Genomic DNA, 19,927 nt, shown 5'->3' on the forward strand with positions numbered 1-19,927 from the left:
ATATGTTTTACATTTCTTCTTCGTGTCTGATGGATGAAATCAAAGTGCAAGTCCTTGAAATGTCATTGATCAGTCTAACTACCCTTATTGGAAAGTGACCTTTGTTTTAATAAATGGGTTGAACAAAGTGTGTTGCTGCCTTAACTCAGACCATGATATGATGGACTGTAAGGTTTTTAAGGACTCATACTAATTAATAGAACATCTGGCTGCGGTAAGGAATTTTAACCATAAGTGGGAAATACATTAGGAAAAACTGGTCTACCTATGGTAAACCCCAGGATAAAACACATTATGTGAGTGAATTAACTGATGTCCTTGAAGTCTCTCCCTCCTAGCAAGCAACCCTTTTTTTAATCTTATTTCATCTTCAGTCTAGATATGTTATGTTACCATCTTTTGGACTTCACATGTCTACATTTGTGCGGTCTTGTAGCAATTTTGGAATGTGTGTGCCTTTTCTGCTTTGTTCTTATACGTCTCATTAACAGTAATCTCAGTGTCTGGTGTCGATGTGTTTTACTGGAAGTGAAAATATGGATTTAACCCTTCAGTGTAAAGCATATTGATGGTTTCCTTTTGTGTATTGAGGTGTGTGCTGTAAGACTGTGCCCTTGAGTTCATACAGTGAGGTTGAAAAGTTGATAATTTCCTGGCTTTTAGTGTTGGTGCTATTTAATTATTACCCCTACAGCTATAAATCTGTGTGGGAGTGGTATGACTTCTTTATTACGTTTTCATTCATAGTTACATGAATTGGGTAAGTTTGCGTGCAGTGTTGAATGGGCACTTAGAATAACAGAACATTAGCAAATAAATCTTTGGGGGGGTGTGGAAGGGAATGGTAAAAAAGGGTTGGCGAATGGGATGTCTCTACGTTTCGGTTTCTGCATGGAAATGTAAAGTTACATCAGATTAATTTGTGTACCATAGATGTACCTCACACAGAAATATACGGTTTTCGAACTGTCACTCTTATCTCTCACAGCAACCTTATAGCGGTTAACGGTGTTTACCTAAAATATCAAACTCCTTGATCTGAATCATTGAATGGACTGAGAAAGCAGCCCCATATGCAGGTGAATTTGATCAACTGGTCTTTTAGTTTATAGACTTCATGTTCACAGATAGCTGTTTTAAATAGTTCAGATAGCCACTCGACCAGTGTAGGTGTAGAATGTGATCACCACATGTGTAGGATACAAAGGTTTGCTGCCCTAAGTCTGTAGCCAGCCATCTGTGCCCATGGTTCGCAAGGTCTGGTACATTGCTTACATTGTGCTCTACACCTAAGTGTGCTGGATTTTACATCTTAGGACTTAAGACTGCCAATATTACTTGCCATATATTTGTCTAGTACGTGAAAAGGCTCGGACATTGCTATAACACTTGAAACAGATCACATCTTGAGAAATTACATAACCAACAGTTGGAGTGCCGAAGTAGATCCTCCTAGCGAACATATAAGGTGGAGTACTTTAAAGTATACGAATTTCTGTTTTTCCTCACTTAGATATCTTTTGTGAGTTTCCAATACATCAGCCCATTCTTCTTCCAGATAATCTTTCTCTAGTGTTGTCTCCTAGTACTGCCTGGTGCTCAACAATGTTTGAACAGGAGAGAGAACCAAGACATTGTAGAGGCTTGACGCTACTCCTAGGTGTGTTCCCAAAGGCAAGATATATTGCTAAATGGGTGAATCTGCAAAGTCTAATCTCTGCCCTTGGAGTCTGCCTGATAAACAGTATTTAAACTGTAATAACTGCCATTCAGTTGTCGTTCTAAAAACTCTGCTTGCAGTTTTTCGTATGTTTTGAATGTAGTGGTCTGTCCGTGTTTTTGATGCGATTCCCATTTGCTTTACCGTTTTCAGTGTACACTAGTTCCTCTAATGCTTATGTCTACATTGTGCCATTTAGGAGCAGGGTGATGAATTAAATGATCTACCCCATGTCCTTATGTGCAGCTTTCCATATTTGTTGAGTTGCATTGTGATGGCATTGAGTTTTGCTGCATGGTATATTTTTTCATATATGAGTGGGAGACTGTGGGTATTTATAAGTATAGAGCTTCTCAAACTGAACCATAGTTGAAGATGCTCAGTTTGGAGCAGCATGTACACAAGTTGGGACGTACAGTGAGCCTAATAGTAAGTGGTAACGCATCCCACTGCATGTAGCATGTATATGCAAATTGCATGGTTTGCGCTTGGGGTGCCATGTGCCCAATATGAATGATTTTATATCCTTATCAATCTGAGGCATTATCAAGGCTCTAATCAGTAGGGGGATTATTCAAAAGATGTAATTGTAATGGGTGCAATCCTCAGTTTGGTAACCTGAATTCTACCCCACATAGGCAGTTCCTTTGTGTTACAATGTTTTGCATTTTCAATATCAAATGATTCAGATTATCCACGGGGATCTGTTCCAGACCTTTCTTGAGTGTAATTAACAGGCATCTGAGGTCTCTTGCTCAGTGGTCATACTGACCCAGGCTACCTTTTGTAGTGACTGATCACAGACAGGAACTTGGAGTTCCCCCAATTAATGTTGTAGTCCCTTAAGATCTAGAAGGAATCTATTATATCCACCAGTGACGTCTCAGGGTCTGTTATTGCTATTAAAATGTTCTTATTGAACCACATGGTATTTCAGTTCCTTCAATTAAGAGATACTGACACCTCACTGTATAGAAATGCTCCAGGTCTGTAGGAACAGAAGTGGGGAAAGGGTGTAGGCCTGTCTTTTACCGTGTAGAAAGAGAAATGTGTCGGAGATAAATACCCTGCAGTTTACCTGTGCTGCGGTGTTAGTAAAAGCCACCAGACTTTGGAAGTGAAATCTCATCCCAGACCAGCTTTCCAGAGTTCTGAAGAGGTAGCCACATTTGACACAACAAATGCTTTTTTTTTTAACAACTAGGAATATGATGAATGGGTTATCTCGCATCTCCCATAGCAAGATTGAACAGCATTCTCATGTGTTTGTACAATGAATGACCTGGCACAAATTCCACCTGAGTTTCCTGCACCAGCCATGGAATCACTTTGCGCAATTGTGACATGAGCATCTTTGCTAAGATTTTGATGTCCTCTAAAGATAAATAGTTATTCCCTGTCCAGCAATCAGAATGTACTCATCGACTCAGTTCTCGGACATGACAAACAGATGGGCATTCATTATATGCATAGCATCTTCATGCTGGTACATTGATAACAACTGTTAAATAATATGCTCTTCCCTGTGCAGCTGCAACCTTGAGAGATACCTGTAAACACCATATCTCACTCCTTACTCTTCCCAATCTGTCCAGAACTGAGCTTTAGAAAATACCCATAATTATTATTAGTTGCAGCTCAAGCATGTATTAGTGCTGTAGCATTGCCTTCACATGATTCATGCAAAGATGGAGTTGGTTTATTTTTTACATTTGCAGCCCAAGCGCTCAGATTTCATTCCTTTTGCCACTGAGTGCTAACCTTTTTAAACTTCAGTGTCATTTAAATGCCTCGCTTCTTTCTGTAATTCATTTGCCCTCCCTCTGTCTCTTAGTCACGTAGTCCTTGCTTGTAACCTTTGGAACTCCTACAATCCTTACCCATAATTAAACACATTGAATACAGCCTATGCCCTATACATATTAATGAACATAAGAGTAAAAATACAGCAATCTCCAGACCCAGAAGACCTAAAATCCACTTTCCCCTAACTAGGCTCCTATGTTTTCCCCCAAATCCTGCTTTGCCCATCTCATGCTCTGTCTGTGTGATGTCAAATATACTATTCTGTATTTCTCTGTATTGTTAGGGATAAACGTGCAGCACAGCATGTTGATTACTTTGCAGACACCACTCTGATTTCTAAAATCAAATCCAAAGCCATTCTTTTCCACAGAGTCCTGCTGGGCATTGAAATCATTTCTTCAGTAATATTAGATAAAGCAGCTGTGGTGTCTTAGCCTGTCTCTCCATTAATGGAGCATGCTTCCTTATTCTGACTGCCTTAATGTATTGTTTCATTGTTTGTCTTTGTATATTTGACAGATATTGTACATATTGCAATTAAGTGTAGTGGAAATTGTAGACTAAAAGGTTGATGTGGGAGCGGCAATTGGTTTTAGGCCCCCCACCATTTGTGAAAAATGAATTGCAATTGTTTAATCCCTAAAGCATTGGTTCTCCTTTTCTTCATTTATGGCTTATAAGTTCTGGCAGTTTGCCACTGTCTCTGGGGTAGCTCACGTTTGAGGTCTTTGGGTCTTTGCCACCCTCCTCTGGTGCTGTTATTTTTATTAGTTTAGGATGGGTACCCCAGCTGACTGCTTTTTCACATCTTACATCAGTGTTCATCGCCAGCAGGACTTGGTAGGGCCTCTTCCAACCAACTGGAGGCAGTTTCTCAAATGTGGTTCTTCCCTAGGAGCCACTCTCTGGGCTCAGACTATTATAGGCAGCAGTCAAACCTGTCGGGGTTTCTTTTTTAACCTAGTCAGACGTAGAGGACACCACATCATACAGTCTTTTTTGCAATAGTCCATGAGCATATTATCAGTTATCGACAGCAGCAAACTTGTGAGCGTGCCGGGAATCCTCATTGGCAGTCCCAGGACAGGCCTGTTGTTTTGTTCTGTGTGCAGCAGATGTTCATTAGCACCAAAGGCCTCTATCCATCTTGAGAACATGCAGGTCACCGTCAGTCCATATATGTATTCTCTGCAGAGCAGCATTTCTATAAAGTCAATTTGCAGTGTCAGTACTGGCCCACACACTAAAGGGGAATGAATCATCATAACCACAGTTTCTTTGCCCATGTTGTTTTTCAAACCACACTCTGTGAACAATAGTCTTCAGCACATTTTCAGAATTACTTGTTTCACCATATTCTCCAAAATCTAGCTGTTTTTGCAGATCAAGCTGAACGGGTGAGTCCATGACATCACTTCACTGTCTATGATAACAATGAATTCGGCAACACAACTTTTCTTTCTGGATCTACCCACATAACTTTTTTGTCTTGAAACCCTTTTGTTCTTCTTCCTGCTTCTCCTCTTGCCCTGCATCTTCCTGAATGTCTCTGACCTCTTCCATTGTATGTGCAGGTAAATTGTGACTATCATTGCTTCAAAAGCATACTCAGCAGAGGCATTTATTGCATGAAACCTGGCTAGTGCACCCACCATATTATTTCCCCTCAGCACTTCATCTGTTCCCCCACGCCTGATATGATGCACATTTCACAACATCACTCATAAACCTCCTATCACTAAAGCTGCCCATAATCATGCATTATATAGACCCATAGCAAGTCAGTACAAATTGTCACGTTACCAGTTTTTGCTTGACAGCTTGTTCAACAACATGAGAGTAATCAATTGTGAGACATGTGCTGACCCTACATTAGTTAAAGAAAAGGCTTTACTTACTCTTACAGGGGTTAACAGAGTAAATGCAGGCCTTAAGATACCTGCATTGTCTCTTAAGCATGATCCATCTATGAAAATCACATTAGCACAATGTTCCAAGGGTTCATCTTTGAATTCAGGACAAGCTTTGTCACCTGTATACAATTGGGATTATCTTGCTGGTAAGGCAGAGGCAACAATGTGGCAAGGTTCAAAAGTTTGCACCTTTTTACGGATATGGTGGGAGTTGCCAGTTTTTTTTGTAGCATGTAAGTCACACCTCTGTCAAATGTTGTGTTATACATCATGTTAACACGATTTCCACTCAGAGGTGTTCATATAATCTTATAGGATGACCGAACACAATATTATCATACTTTACTGTAGCCACTACCGATACGACGCGCTCCAGTGCTTAATTTGCAAAGGCAGCTTAATCCTAAAGCCATCAGGCCTCTTTAATCCATTTACAGCCACTATGTACCCCTTCAGCTCACTCTTGCAGCTTTCTGCTTTCTCTTTGTGATGCTTTTTTGTTTTTCTCTTCCTCTGCCTTTTTCATGTGTCTTTTGCGTGCAGTAAGTGCCTGATGCAAAAAAAAAAACAAAAAAAAAGCTCCATCCCTCAAAATTAAGTGCCGGTGCCCCCAACTAGAAACTACTGGCTAAAATTAAGCATGAGCTCACACCCTGTGCGAGAGCTGCTGATAAAGATTCCAAAGGAGCGGAAAAATGAAAATGCGCAACTGAGTGCTGTTGATCACCATGGAGTTGTGTCAGCACTAACAAAGAGCACCCCTCCTGCTGAGCACAATACCAGAAAAAATATTTTGAATTATCTAGCATACTCAGGGTTGGGGATAGGCATAAAGCATATTTAACCTCTAGGAGTACTTCTGACCAGGGCACTGGATTAGAGATATCCTTCATTGTCAATTGCTGAAGGGGTTGGGCTATAAGGGATACATTTGGAATGCACTGCCTGCAGTATCTCACCATACCAATGACTTTCCTAACCCCTCTCTGTGTACATGGCAGAACCATCTGTAACAGAGCTGTCATCCTCTCCTGAGACACCTTCGTTGTTTCCTTGTACTTTTCTCTGATTTGTTTCCTTAGTAGATTGGAGTTTTGAAGGGAGACCTTGTGTCCCCCATGAGCCAAATGATTAATCAAAGCAATAGTGTCCCATTTACATCCCCCCTCCCTTCCCCCTCCCCCAGATAGGTGAGGCGACTAACAAGTCACCAGTCTGCTGAACCAACACAGATCCATAGGCAAGATACAAAGATTCTAGATCCTTATGAAGGGCTTGAGAGAAAATAGATACTAACTCAGTATACCGTTGTGGAATTCTCTGGCAGCAAAACACCATATTTATTAATGCAAAAGTGAAAAAATATTGACAGCCTTCATGTAAAGGTATTGAGAAAAATGCAGAGATCTAGAACAGTGGACTTTCTGCCATGGTGAGGATCTGGGACATCATTACAGAAGGTCAGAGATAATGGCAAAACTGTGAATTACAAGTTCACTAATCACACTCCAATCTTGGGCCATTCTCCAAAATACCCCACTGACTGTGCACACAGGGAGAAAAAGGTTTTACATGGGCTTGGATCTATTTGTCGGCTAATATATTGCCTCAACAAATCTCAACATACAGTCTCAATGCCTGCTTGTACTCCCAGTAGCAATTTATACTGGGGAATTTGTGGCAATCTTCCACCCTCCTTCAACCTTAGATGTACAGGAGGCTGGCCCTGTGATCTTCTCAATTTCTCTGCTCAGAGCCCAGTTGTTACTATACTGCACACATATTCAGGTATTTAATTCAAATATTGAGAGGACACAGTCATCACATTATAATATGCATCTGAATCTCCGGTTTGTACGAGCAACTCTTCAGGAGTGCATTACACAATATAATTCATTTTGCACTGTAAATCCCTTCCCAAAAAATTCACTGGGCTGGTGTAACTGACAAAAAACTTGTGGTTATGTTACAAGACTGGGTGGTTAGAAATTAGATGCGTGATAACAGAATTGGAAATGACACCTTGCCCTAATACTCCCAAGTGTGGTCAATGTGATTTTTCCATGGGTCTTATAGTATAATGTGCAGTGCCAGTATCAACCAAGAAATCCACGAGGTGCCCATTCACTTTCCGTTTCACATAACGTCCTTCTTGATCTACTGGGAACATAGGAGCCTACAAGCAGTCATCTTCCTTGGGAAGACCTACAGGACATAGCTATAGCCCCTCTGGTCCCCCGATTTAGCAGCGAAATGGGGAAAATAATTATTTAACACAGGCTGTTGACTGCACAACAGGCACAATGGCAGTGGAAGGAGGAGGAAGAGCTGTCTGATAAAACTGATTTGGTGCTAAAGTCTGGGAATAGGAGCAGTAAGTGGAGCCAGGGTAATTGCCATAGCTTTGGGGCAAATTGGTTCTGTGGAACTTCCGCTGGGGCATTACCCCTTCTCGTTCCAGGCACTCACTCACTCCATTGTTGACTGCTTGCACTAATTTTCCTTAGAGGTCAATGTTGTACTTCTGTAGGTCTTTAAGTAGAATGTGCAGTCCCAGTATCAACCAAGAATCCCACAAGGTTTACATTCACTCTTCCTTTCACATAGTGTCCTTCTTCATCTACTGGGTGCATGGAAGCCCGCAAGGAGTCACCTCCCCTTTGGCAGCTCTATGGGACATAGGCAGTACTGATCAGAACCCCCGATGTTGCAGCAAATGGGGAAAAACATTGTTTAGGGCAGACATTGGGTGAACCACCGGTACAGTGGTAAAGAGAGGAGGAGGAAGCGCTTCCAGATAAAAATTGAGTTGGAGGTACAGTCAGGGAAGTCTGGGAAAAAGTGGAAGGTGGGACTGGAGCAGTTGGCATAGCTGGTAGGGCAGATTTAATCTGCAAGACTATTCCCGGTGCATTGTGCACTTCTCGCTCTGGGCAGTCTTCTTTCCAGTGCCCTGGCTTCTTGCAACTTGCAGAATCAGAATTTAGTGAACCAGCTTATTAGTAGATAGTTGTGTTTGCAGTATTTCTATAGCACGTATCTAGCCAAAAGGCAAGCTTAAAATCAGTAAAGTTCCAGGAAAGGAAGCTGAGATGTGAATGATTGCTGAATTGTGATTTATTGTTCTTTAAAGAGGTGAGTCCTCCACTTTTTCTTAAATTGGAGTAGCATTTGATATGGTGTTCCAGTTCCTGGAGGCATAGATGTAAAAGGCCTGTTGTCTTGTTTTTTTCTTCTTATCCTGCAGTCTGATGATGTCCAGGCTGTGGGAGTACCAAAAACCACCAATGTTGGTGTGCTTGTCTGCAATATATGAGGTGGCACTGCTTGTGATGGGTTTTTAAATAATGTTGCGAGTTTTTAAGATGATGCAGGCTGGCAAGGGAAGCCAGTTGAGTTCAAGGCCCTGGATGAGATCTGCTGTGGCATACAGGAATGCTTTTAAGGGGTGGTAGTGTAAAGTCTGTGAGGCCATAGATTAGGGAACTACCATTAACCAGTGACAGAGTACAAGGGCTTGAACAGCAGAGCTGAAGTTGATTTCTGGGAGAAACAGTTTGACTTTCTTTAGAAAAGAGAGCTGGTACCAGGCTGTCTCTGTTTTATTTTGGCAGTGTGTTTCTTGAGGGAGAGGTTAGGTCCAGGGTTCAAGCAATCTATCCATTACTGTTTTGTATACTTGTTGTGTCATCCTAAGTGGGACGGATATGCCCAGACGTGGGTCCTGTGCACACTTTGTCACTGGAACCAAGTTGTTCTTGACTGATGAGCCCGTAACTAGGGCAGAGACAGTCCTGGGTTGCTTGTGTTCCGGTTCAGGGAGAACCTGGCTTTGTAGTTCAGGCAGGATTTTTCCTGTTTGAGCAGGGTCAATATTGATTTGCATATATCTGGGTTCAAACAGGTGGCATGGTGTGCAAAATAACGATGGATCAGGGTGCAGCTCCAATTGATTACCAGTGGCTGAGATTAACTCAAGCATTCCCTCCATCACTGTTTTGTATACGTATTGTTACCTGTGAGTAGAGCACTAACTGGCTCAATTTAAAGGTTGAAGACAACAGGATACAATATTGATTCCTGGGGAACCCCTCATGTAATAGCAATCTTTTGTAACCTGCCGGTGCCCTGTGAATAAACTAGTGTCATTTGGAAAGTTAGGAGTTGAACCAGTGAAGAACATTTCTGGTGAATACCATTTCCGGTTTGAGGGTGCATATGAAAGTGGGATGGTTGACTGTGTTGAAGGCAGCTGAGAGGTCCCACAGTATCAGGATGGAGGGGCCATCGTCATCTGTGGTCAAGAGGTAATTTTGTGCAATGTGTAAGGCTGTCTTCCTGCTGCAGCTTGATCTGAAGCTAAACTGGTGGTCGTGCAGGAGATGGTTAGCGTTGATATGATCTTGGTTTTGAACATTAACTGCTTTTCAATGATCTTGGTAATGAATAGTAGGTGAGTGCTGGGCTAGTAGTTAGCAAGATCATCAGGGTATGGTATAGGTTACTTCGGAATGGGAGGATCTGGCCAGCCTTGTGAGCTTCTGGGAAGATGCCTTGAGTGTTGGAGGCACTGACAATGGTAAGAGAACAGCCCCAGAGAGAGTTTGATGAAGGACGATGGTAAGACATCGTCTTTGTAAGAAGTGGCTTTGAGGGACTTGAGTTTGTCAGCCATATTTGGGAGAGACAGGCATTTATAGGCTGAGCATAGACAGATTCTACAGGAAGAGATGTGAGAAATAAAGCAGACTTAGTATCATCTATATGCGGTTAGATCTTCTGTATTTTTGTTTTACTGAAGAAGAGGTTGGTAGCACTGCACTTTTCTGTTAAATGAGGGATAAATGAGCCTGGTAGGGGACATTAATGCAGTGATTGATTGTCTTGAACATTGTTCTGCTTCTGTTGGTGGCTTTATTGATGCTAATGTTGTAGTACTTTGATTTGGCTGGTGTGATGAGCTGTGTGCATTTTGCATGGAATGCCTTCAGGATCAGTTAGTCCTCGGGAGGTCTGTTTTTCTTTCATTTTCTTTCCTGTGTGCCCATGGATTGTTTATTGTCAGCAAGATCTTTAAAATACCATGGAGCCGAAGGCTGTGGCTTGCACTGGTGTGTTGTATTTGTGGCATAGATATTCACATAGCTTTCTGAAAAATTGTTGAAATAGTTTAGAATGATGTTGGCTTTCGACATCGATTTGGTGGGGTGAGAAGGGTTGTCTAGGGAAAAGTCTTTGAAGTATGCCAATAGTTTGGTTCATTAAATTCTTTACTAGTCACAAAATTACTGCCCACAAATCAGACTCTTGGTTCCCGATGTACCTTCATTTTGCACATTTACCGATGTGCTAATCAATTTCCCCGCAAACTATCCATTTTCAGGGAGTTGCAAAAATGTATTTCTCATTAATATTTGTGACTGCAAACTGGTTCAAATGCTGAAATGGAGGCCTGTGAAGGACATCCGACACCCGACCATGCATTCGCATTCACTGATTGCTGGCATTTTTTTTTTTTTTTTTTAAACGTAGGTATTCCATCAGTTACAATTGCAGTTGCAAACCATTGAAAGATACTACTGCAAATCAGAAGGAAGGGGGTGGGGGCTCTTTCATGCCCACTTCTTCCGATTCGGTAGTCAGTTCCAAAGGGCACTCGACAAGAGGAAAAGTAATTTCCTACTTGAGGTGTGCTCTTTATACTTTGGTGTTTGCCTTTTGTGGGAATCACAGGCTTTGCAGTGCCAAAATAGGTTTGTGCATTGGGCCGTAGGAAATAAAACTGGGAATGCACTCTTCGGAATAAAATGCAAGTCATAAACTACTATCATGAAGACAGTGATATGCCTCTGAAGTGTAATCTGTTTCTTTTGAAGAACTATGACAGGAGAAAGGGCAAAGCACCTTTTTTTTATTATTATTTTTTTTTTGTTTTTTTTGTTTTTTTTAGCAACTGCTTTCAGTTTGCATTTATCAGTTCAAAAGGAGTGCCTTTATAGTATTTATATCTCAAGACGGGGATGTTGGATTGGTGGAAAAATCCTTTGCACTCTGTTCAAAAGCACCTTATCAAATCAACCTTGAACAACAATGTCCTGGACATTTTTTCTGATAATTGTGAAAATGTTAGAAATGGGGTCTTTGGTTGACAGTCAGGTTACCCCCTGTGCAAGCAAGGACCCTCACTCTAGTCAGGATAAATGAGAACCACCCTCAGCTAACCTCTGCTCACCCCCTTGGTGGCACAAGCAGGCAGGCTTAACTTCAGAAGCAAAACACTACAAAATGTTATAACACAGGTTTAGAAAAATAGGTAATATTTATCTAAACAAAACCAAAACAACAAAAATCCAACATACACAAGTCAAGATATGAATTTTTAAAAGAATAAGAGTCTTAATCCTTAGAAAACAGTGAGAACGCTGTTATTTCACAAAAGTACCTGGGTAACGTCAAAATGAAGCCGCACAGGCGAGTGTGTGTCAAAAAAGACCAGCGATGCGTCTATTTCTCACCCGCAAGCAAGAAAGTGCGTCGTTGCTCCTTCGTTTTGTGTCGGTGTGCGTCGTTTCTTCTCTTCCGCAAGAGAGCGCTGCGTCGATCCAGACGGGCACCTCAGATCCGGGCAGGCTTTGCGTTGATTTTCAATGCCCAGCGATGTGGCGTTAAAAATCCGGTCATATGGAATCACAAAACCGCACTGAGTGGGGTTTGCGTCTTTATCAGCCTCCGTTAGCGGGTGTTGCACATCATTTCTACAGCCACATTGCGTCGCTCTTCCAGCCACAATGCAGATAGTGTTGATTTCAGCCGCGAAGCCGGCGGCGCATCGTTTATCAGTTGCGTCTCGAAGGGTGCGTTGAAAATTTCCCCACACGGCGCTCTGTGCGTGGACTTTCAGTTCTTGTCTGCCAACTTCACCTTTCAAGGGCCCAGGAACTGGATAAGTCACCACTTGGCAGTGCAGGAGTCTCAGCAGATGGTCCAGGTGCTGGCAGGGGAAGTCTTTGATGGCCCTGAGACTTCAACATCAGGAGGCCAGCTCAGATCAAGTCCTTGGATTCTTCTCAAGCAGGAATGCACAGTCTTTGTCCCCTTTCACAGGCAGAAGCAGCAACTGCAGGATAGCCCAACAAAGCACAGTCACAGGCAGGGGCAGCATTTCTCCTCAGCTCTTCAGCTCTTCTCCTTGGCAGAGGTTCCTTTTGGTTCCAGAAGTGATCTAATTTTCAGGGGTTTTGGGTCCTCTTAATATTCTCCTTTCTGCCTTTGAAGTAGGCCTACTTCAAAGAGAAGTCTGTTGTTTTCAAGATCCTGCCTTTCCCAGGCCAGGCCCCAGACACACACCAGGGGGTTGGAGACTGCATTGTGTCAGGGCAAGCACAGCCCTTTCAGGTCTAAGTGACCACTCCTCCCCTCTCTCCCAGCACAGATGGCTCATCAGAATATGCAGGCTACGCCCCAGCTCCCTCTGTGTCACTGTCTAGATAGAAGTGGAAACAGCACAATTGTCAAACTGACCCAGGCAGAATGGTTTAAGCAAGAAAATGCCTGCTTTCTAAAAGTGACATTTTCAAACTAACAATCTAAAAACCAACTTCACTAATGTATGTATTTTAAATTGTGAGTTCAGAGACCCTAAACTCCAGATTTCTATCTGCTCCCAAAAGGAATCTGTGCTTTAATAATATTTAAAGGCATACCCCATGTTAACCTATGAGAGAGATAGGTCTTGCAACAGTGAAAAACGAATTTGGCAGTATTTCACTGTTACGACATGTAAAACACATCAGTACATGTCCCACCTTTAACATACACTGCACCCTGCCCATGGGGCTACCGAGGGCCTACCTTAGGATACCATACATGTGTAAAAGGGGAAGGTTTCGGCATGGCAAGTGGGTACATTTGCCAAGTCGAATTGGCAGTTTAAAACTGCACACACAGACACTGGAGTGACTGGTCTGAGCCATATTTACAGGGCTACTTATGTGGGTGGCACAACCAGTGCTGCAAGCTGACTAGTAGTATTTGATTTACAGACCCTGGGTACCTCTACTGCACTGTACTAGGGACTTACTAGTAAATCAAATATGCCAATTATGGAAAGCCAATTTCACATAAATGTTACATAGGACTACTTGCACGTTAGCACTGGATAGCAGTGGTAAAGTGCTCAGAGTATCAAAACAGCAAAAACAGAGTCCAGCACACAACAGCAACCTGAGAAACAGAGGCAAAAACGTTAGGGGAGGCCACGCCAAGGATGTGAAGTCTAACAGAAAACATGAACCTAAATGCGAGACTTTTATACTCCTGTTGTGAAACTGGACTATTCAAACAACAAAAAATCTGTTACAGTAGATTAGATGAGCATTTCCAAAGGATATGTAATCCTTTAGTTAAAACCACAGCCAAAAATTCTCCCATATGAAGATATTGCATGGTGAGGGAGATTGCCTGGGAGTTGTAAGATGAGCTCAAGTACAGTTGTTTCTGTTGTTAATAAGGTGTTATACACAATGACTATGCTGAATCTTTTCCCCTTGCCGAAATGACAGCAGTGCACATATATATATATATATCGAGAGAGTACTTCGACCTGACTATCACTCAACATTATAACGCATCTTATAGGTCGGAAATGTACAACAGTCTAGGGAGTTGGTATGTTACTCTGCTTGAATTGAAATCCGACCTCTGTAACTAGCAGGCATTTATGTCTTGACTGCATTAAATGTGCTCAGGGTTGCGTCCCTGATCTTTTTCCCTCATTGAAATGGCTGTGCACTGATTGTAACCTTTTAAACATTTTTGAACATTGAAATAAAAAGCTTCAAGCAAAAACAGTTAAGTCATTGCATGGCCTAATTAGTTGCTGCTTCAGCGTCAAAGAACCAAAATTTGAAACATTAAATGATCAGGCCAGTGAAGCCCAGAATTCTAGGTTGGTTTGATAGAAGGTGTGTCCAAAAAGAGGAGAGATGTAGCCGCTATCTACCGGATTTTGAAAAAGCAAAAATGATGGGCAAAGCCTAAATAATAACATTCCCTGTATCCACTGCCAAATTTACATGCACCTTAGTAATTCCGTTCTATCTTCAGAGGATTACATACAACAGTGTTTCTGTTGCATTTATTTGTGTAATTTGTAAAACTATAGATGGAGACTGGAGACTGAGGCCAATTTTCACTTAAGTGAATCAGCCACTACACAAACAATTTGCACATAGACATCAAATAGTCGCACACCCACCTGGGTGCAAGATATATCGTCTACAATAGTGACTGTCATTTCATAAATAACGTTCCTCATACAGAGTATTCCATATCCAGTGCATATAGGGTAAAACTATGCAGTGCTCGTGTATCGTGAGATGTACAAACCACACTACTAAAATAATTGAAACAGATTTTTTTTTCAGTAAAGCCTCACTAGAGCAGTATAATAATTCTCTGTTTGGGGAAGTGCCATGGCTGTTACAATAGTCCAACCCTGATCATTAATTAGTTCAGTCAGATTCAAAATGTCGTCGATGGTACAACCCATGGACAAAGTGTGGCAATAGTATGCATCCTGCTGGGCCTTCATCAAGACTGAAAAGAAGGTGGGACCCTGTGAAAGAAAAGGGTAAATAAGAGATATCAACCATAATGTAAATATGTGTAGTAAATCTATAAAGTGAGTCTTTTTGGGAGCAGGGCTCACCTGGAATCATGAGATTAAAATTAAACAATGAAGCATAGTGGAAGGCTCTATAAATCGCTCCTGCAAAAATAATTATTAAAGACGCTGATAAATCTACATTACAAATACATTTATTGTGCATCATTAATTAAAATCACTGCATACAGTGACACTTTACATAAAACGTGCTGAGTGTGTAAAATATGTCACACATTGCCAAGACTCGAACCCAAGTGTTAAAATTGAAAGTGAGATGCAAAAGTAAAAATGTGCTTTGATGCACTTTGGGGAAAAAGGTGCGGGAGTTATTCAGACACCTAAAGACATTGTAGAGTCCTTAAGTTTGTGATCAGCTCTGACAAAAAATTTAGTAGGACCACAGTTCCAAACCTTGTCTGTAGAATTAAAACAGGCAGTCATAGCCTGTCTACCTGATCAAATGCCCCGTTGATTAAAGGCCACGCTTAGAAGAGCTCTCCTTTCCCTTAGATGTTTAGGGAAAATACACACTAAGTAAACAATGTCCTCCTCATCTGACCTATATAGCTGATATGAGTTTGAGTCTTTATTCCAAAGCCAGGGAAAGGTGTGCACAAGAGCGAGGAGATGGCCGTAGCGAAACATCATATATTTTTTCTTTCAGTGCATAGAGCATCGAGCCTCCAGATAAAGCTGTGGTTTGAGACTTTTATAACCATTTAAAATTATCCACCCATGAGATCTATTTGTTAGAGGTGCCTTGTGGTCAACGACTGATAGTTTCTTCAATGTGCAATCAATTAACTTTCTAACATTACCATAGTGAATTATTAGGTCCCAAAGCTTGCGTACTCCCAAGGCATCAGTGGAAGGGTCTAGATATAGTCTTGCTGGGGCGTGTTGGTTTTAACAATATTTCAATATCGAAAGCTTGATTTAAATGGTTGTCTATTGTCTTCAGTTTCTGTCAGGTTTTGATAAATGCCCCCTTCCTGGCAATTGATTGCTTTGTCAGTCCAAACTCCATCCAAATTTGGGCAGGGGAGGCATTCGCAGGGAGATTGAAGTGGAGTCTATACGTTTTTGGGCCGATTGTCTCCAAGAATGGTGCATCCTGGCCACGGGGCGCATCACTGCTATAAGTTAAAGTAGGAAGTAGTTTACAAGCAATGACCTTTAACAACACTACTAGGCTAAGTCCTCCGATTGATCCAATTAGAGTTGAAAAACACAGGATTAGAGTGCATCCCTTCTGTTGAAGCTGCTGCTCATGTGAGCAGAATGAGCCACTTTCGGCAAATAGAACACCAGGGTATTTATACTCCTTTACAAATTCAAGCTGTTGGTCATGTAGAGTCCCACATAGGCAAAAACAGAATACAGAATAAGCTATCTTGAAATGTTTGTTTTATTGATTGTCATGCAGTTGCTTTTTGAATAGTTAGATAATTTATCAATGAGACGCTGAAGGGAAACTTTGGTTTGATGAATCTACATTGGTGACTCAGTGATGAAAGAAAAATGTGACACCTTAAGGTAATTTAACTCACACTCATGTCATGCAGAAATGGATACACCCTGAAACCAACTGTTTTAAATGCATGACTTTAGAGGACCGTAATTCATTCTGAAAAAATGGAAATGCCAAAAACATCAAAAGCAGAGTTGATGGATTTGGTAAATTCAGAGATAGATGGCAGGTAGGATTTAACCCTGTGCTTGAAATTCTTTCCACTCTAGACATTGGCAGATAAACCACATCTAAATAGAGTGGTGTTGCTTGACGTGCATCAGCAGGCACGTTGAGAGAAAGATACGATGTAACATGCTGAGCTACATCATAGAGGATTTTGTCTGATTGACCTGCGTGTGCGGGCTTGTTGAGAGGAGGATACAAGATAGCATTGCGCTTTGATCAAACAAGGCAGTATGTCAATTTATAAAACTTAGTAAAAAAATGTGCTAGATTTAAATATGTCCCTTATTATCCAATTAATGGATTATTTCAAGGGTATGAACAGTTAAAATTATAACCATTTGTGAACATGAAGAAAAAACTCATTCAAGCATTGACAAATTAACCATTGTTAAAACAATGTTTTTGCCCATTTCCTCAAATTCATATTTTCTGTCATTAACAGTGTTCAATAAATGAATCAGTTTGCATTCTCTTAAGTTGAAAGTTGCTATAGCATCACTTCCTTGAGGGCTTGTTGATCTCAATTACTAAACATCTCATGTCATACTTGCTGTGTCCTGCATTTTTTCAATCCAACTACATCATAGCGGTCCTGGTTACAGTGTTGTACGATTCTCACATTTATTTTCTGTCTTGTCTGTCCCACAAAGACCAAATTACAGGTACACTTTATAACATATATTAAATCATTACTGTTGCAGAACATTAACTCTTTAAGTGTTTATCTCTCATTATTGTCTTCAAACATTTTAGTCTCAGTACACAACCCACAGGCTTCAACCCTGGGAAAGATGCTGTTGTCAGTGTAAATTAGGTTTCTCAGGTATAGGCAGGAGTGATCCAACCACATTATCCCTCACATATTCACCCCTTGTGAAGGCAAAAAGTGATTTGTTGTCAGTGTCTAAGTCAACCTTCATCTACTACCAGTGTCTTTTAATTATCTTTTTTTATGGCATTGCTGCAAGTGGAAAACATGGTAACATGCGTCAGTCTGTCCAACCCACTGCTCCTACATATCCATGGTTCTAGTAAACTATCTTGCGGACAGTCCCATGCCCTTATTCTGGCACGTTCCAGGAGACTCTTGGGTCAATCTCTGGAGTATAACTTGTTCAGTGAGATCTCTGACCTCCTTAAGTAGTCCACATTACGAGCAATGTGAGTCTGAGGAACTGCCTCTCTGGTAGATTATACCAGAGGTTCAGTGAATGATGGCTGGAATACCTTCAGAATGTGTTGCATTCTGTAGGCTTTTAAAATATAGTAGTGTACAGTATGTTATCCAAGACTCAGATGATAATCTGCAAACATCCTCAGTGTCCTTCTGTGTCATAATGAACTTTGTCAGTGGATCTACTGTTTAGCTATTTCAAGAAAGCTTTTAGTGCACTCGCATCTCCTGTCCAAAACATTAGCACATCATCAGCGTACCTTCTCCAAAAAGGGTTAAATGCCGAATAAATGTGTTGGTGTTAGTAGTTATCCATATAAAGGTAAAATCTAGGACACATCCCGTCCCCATAGTTACCCCTTTGGATTGGTGACAGTAAAAATTGTAGACAATATATCTTGAACCCAGGTAGATGTGCAACTATTTCTTGTGTATGCGCTAATTCTTCCAGTAGTGATTGATTCATCTATGTGAGAACTGATTTTAGTTTCCATGTATAGTTTTGCAATATGACTACAACAAACAAAGTACGACAGACCACTGTTGTAGGTAATGCCCTAAACCAGGTTCTGAGGATTACAGGGTAACCTCATTTTTTCTTGCATGATCTTCAGAGCATTAGAATGATTAGATGGAGGCTAAATATTTTGGGTATCAATATCGTGTTTTTGTTGTTTCTTTTATGCACCTTCACATGCTTATGATTCACCCATATATTAGCATAATGAATCAAATCATTGTAAAATATGGGTATTACAATACTGATACCTTAATCATTTGTAACCTCCTTCTAAACAGCCTGGTGGTGTGTATATATATATATATATATATATGTTCGATGGCATGTGTAGCTGCAGATACACATGCTTTGCACATCCCGCCATCTAGTGTTGGGCTCGGAGTGTTACAAGTTGTTTTTCTTCGAAGAAGTCTTTTCGAGTCACGAGATCGAGGGACTCCTCCCCTTTCGGCTCCATTGCGCATGGGCGTCGACTCCATCTTAGATTGTTTTTTTTTTCCCGCCATCGGGTTCGGACGTGTTCCTTTTCGCTCCGTGTTTCGGGTCGGAAAGTTAGTTAGAATCTCGGAAAAAACTTCCGTATTGTTTGCGTTTGGTATCGGGTTAGTTACAACAGATCAACACCGACTTTGGAAGAGCTCCGGTGGCCCTTCGGGGTTTTTTCGATCCCCCGTCAGGGCCTGGTCGGCCCGGCCACGTGTCTCTTCAAGGCTGATGGAACGGACCCCATTCCGCTTCTGCCCAAAATGTCACAACAAGTATCGGTATACAGATCAGCATCTGGTCTGTAACTTGTGTTTGTCTCCAGAGCAAAAGGAAGATACTTGTGAAGCCTGTCGAGCGTTTCGGTCGAGGAAGACATTAAGAGACCGAAGAGCAAGAAGACTGCAGATGGCGTTGGCGCCGACAGGACAAGGGCGTTTCGAGGAGGAAGAAGAAACCTTCTCCATTCAGGAGTCGGACTCAGACGAGCTCGAGCCCGAAGAAACGCCGAAAACCGTGAGTAAGACGTCGAAACATAAAACTCATGAGAAGACTACAAAAGCCCAGGGGACGCCACCGCCAACAGGCCATGGCTTAACCTGAAAAATAGGTGACGATCATCGGCACCGAAAAAGGGCACGCTTGTGTCGAAGTCATCCGACTCCGTTCGAGATACCGGCACACAGCAATCTCGGGCCCGAGACAGCGGCTCCGAGCAAGTTCGGCACCGAAATGGGTCGGCACCGAGACACCACGACGCCGAAAATAAAGAAGGTTTCGTCGGAGCCCAAAAAGGTGACCGAAAAGGTTTCAATTCCGAAACACCCAGCCTCGGAACCGAAAACAGGTTCCTACACAGAGGAACAAGGGTTGTCCTCCTAAATGCAAGGACATAAGTTCGGACAAGAACTTGAATCAATGGAGCCAGACTACACTCAAAGGAGG

The 19,927-nt window shown here is 41.7% G+C and overlaps 1 protein-coding gene across 14 annotated transcripts in view; it reads left to right on the forward strand.

The window, feature by feature from the left end:
* The window catches only part of ANKRD26 (ankyrin repeat domain containing 26), an 829,339-nt gene that overhangs the window by 219,528 nt on the left and 589,884 nt on the right, over positions 1 to 19,927 (forward strand). The window lies entirely within an intron of this gene.

This window comes from Pleurodeles waltl, chromosome 4_1, assembly GCF_031143425.1.
Source record: "Pleurodeles waltl isolate 20211129_DDA chromosome 4_1, aPleWal1.hap1.20221129, whole genome shotgun sequence".
NCBI classification, from domain to species: Eukaryota; Metazoa; Chordata; class Amphibia; order Caudata; family Salamandridae; genus Pleurodeles; species Pleurodeles waltl.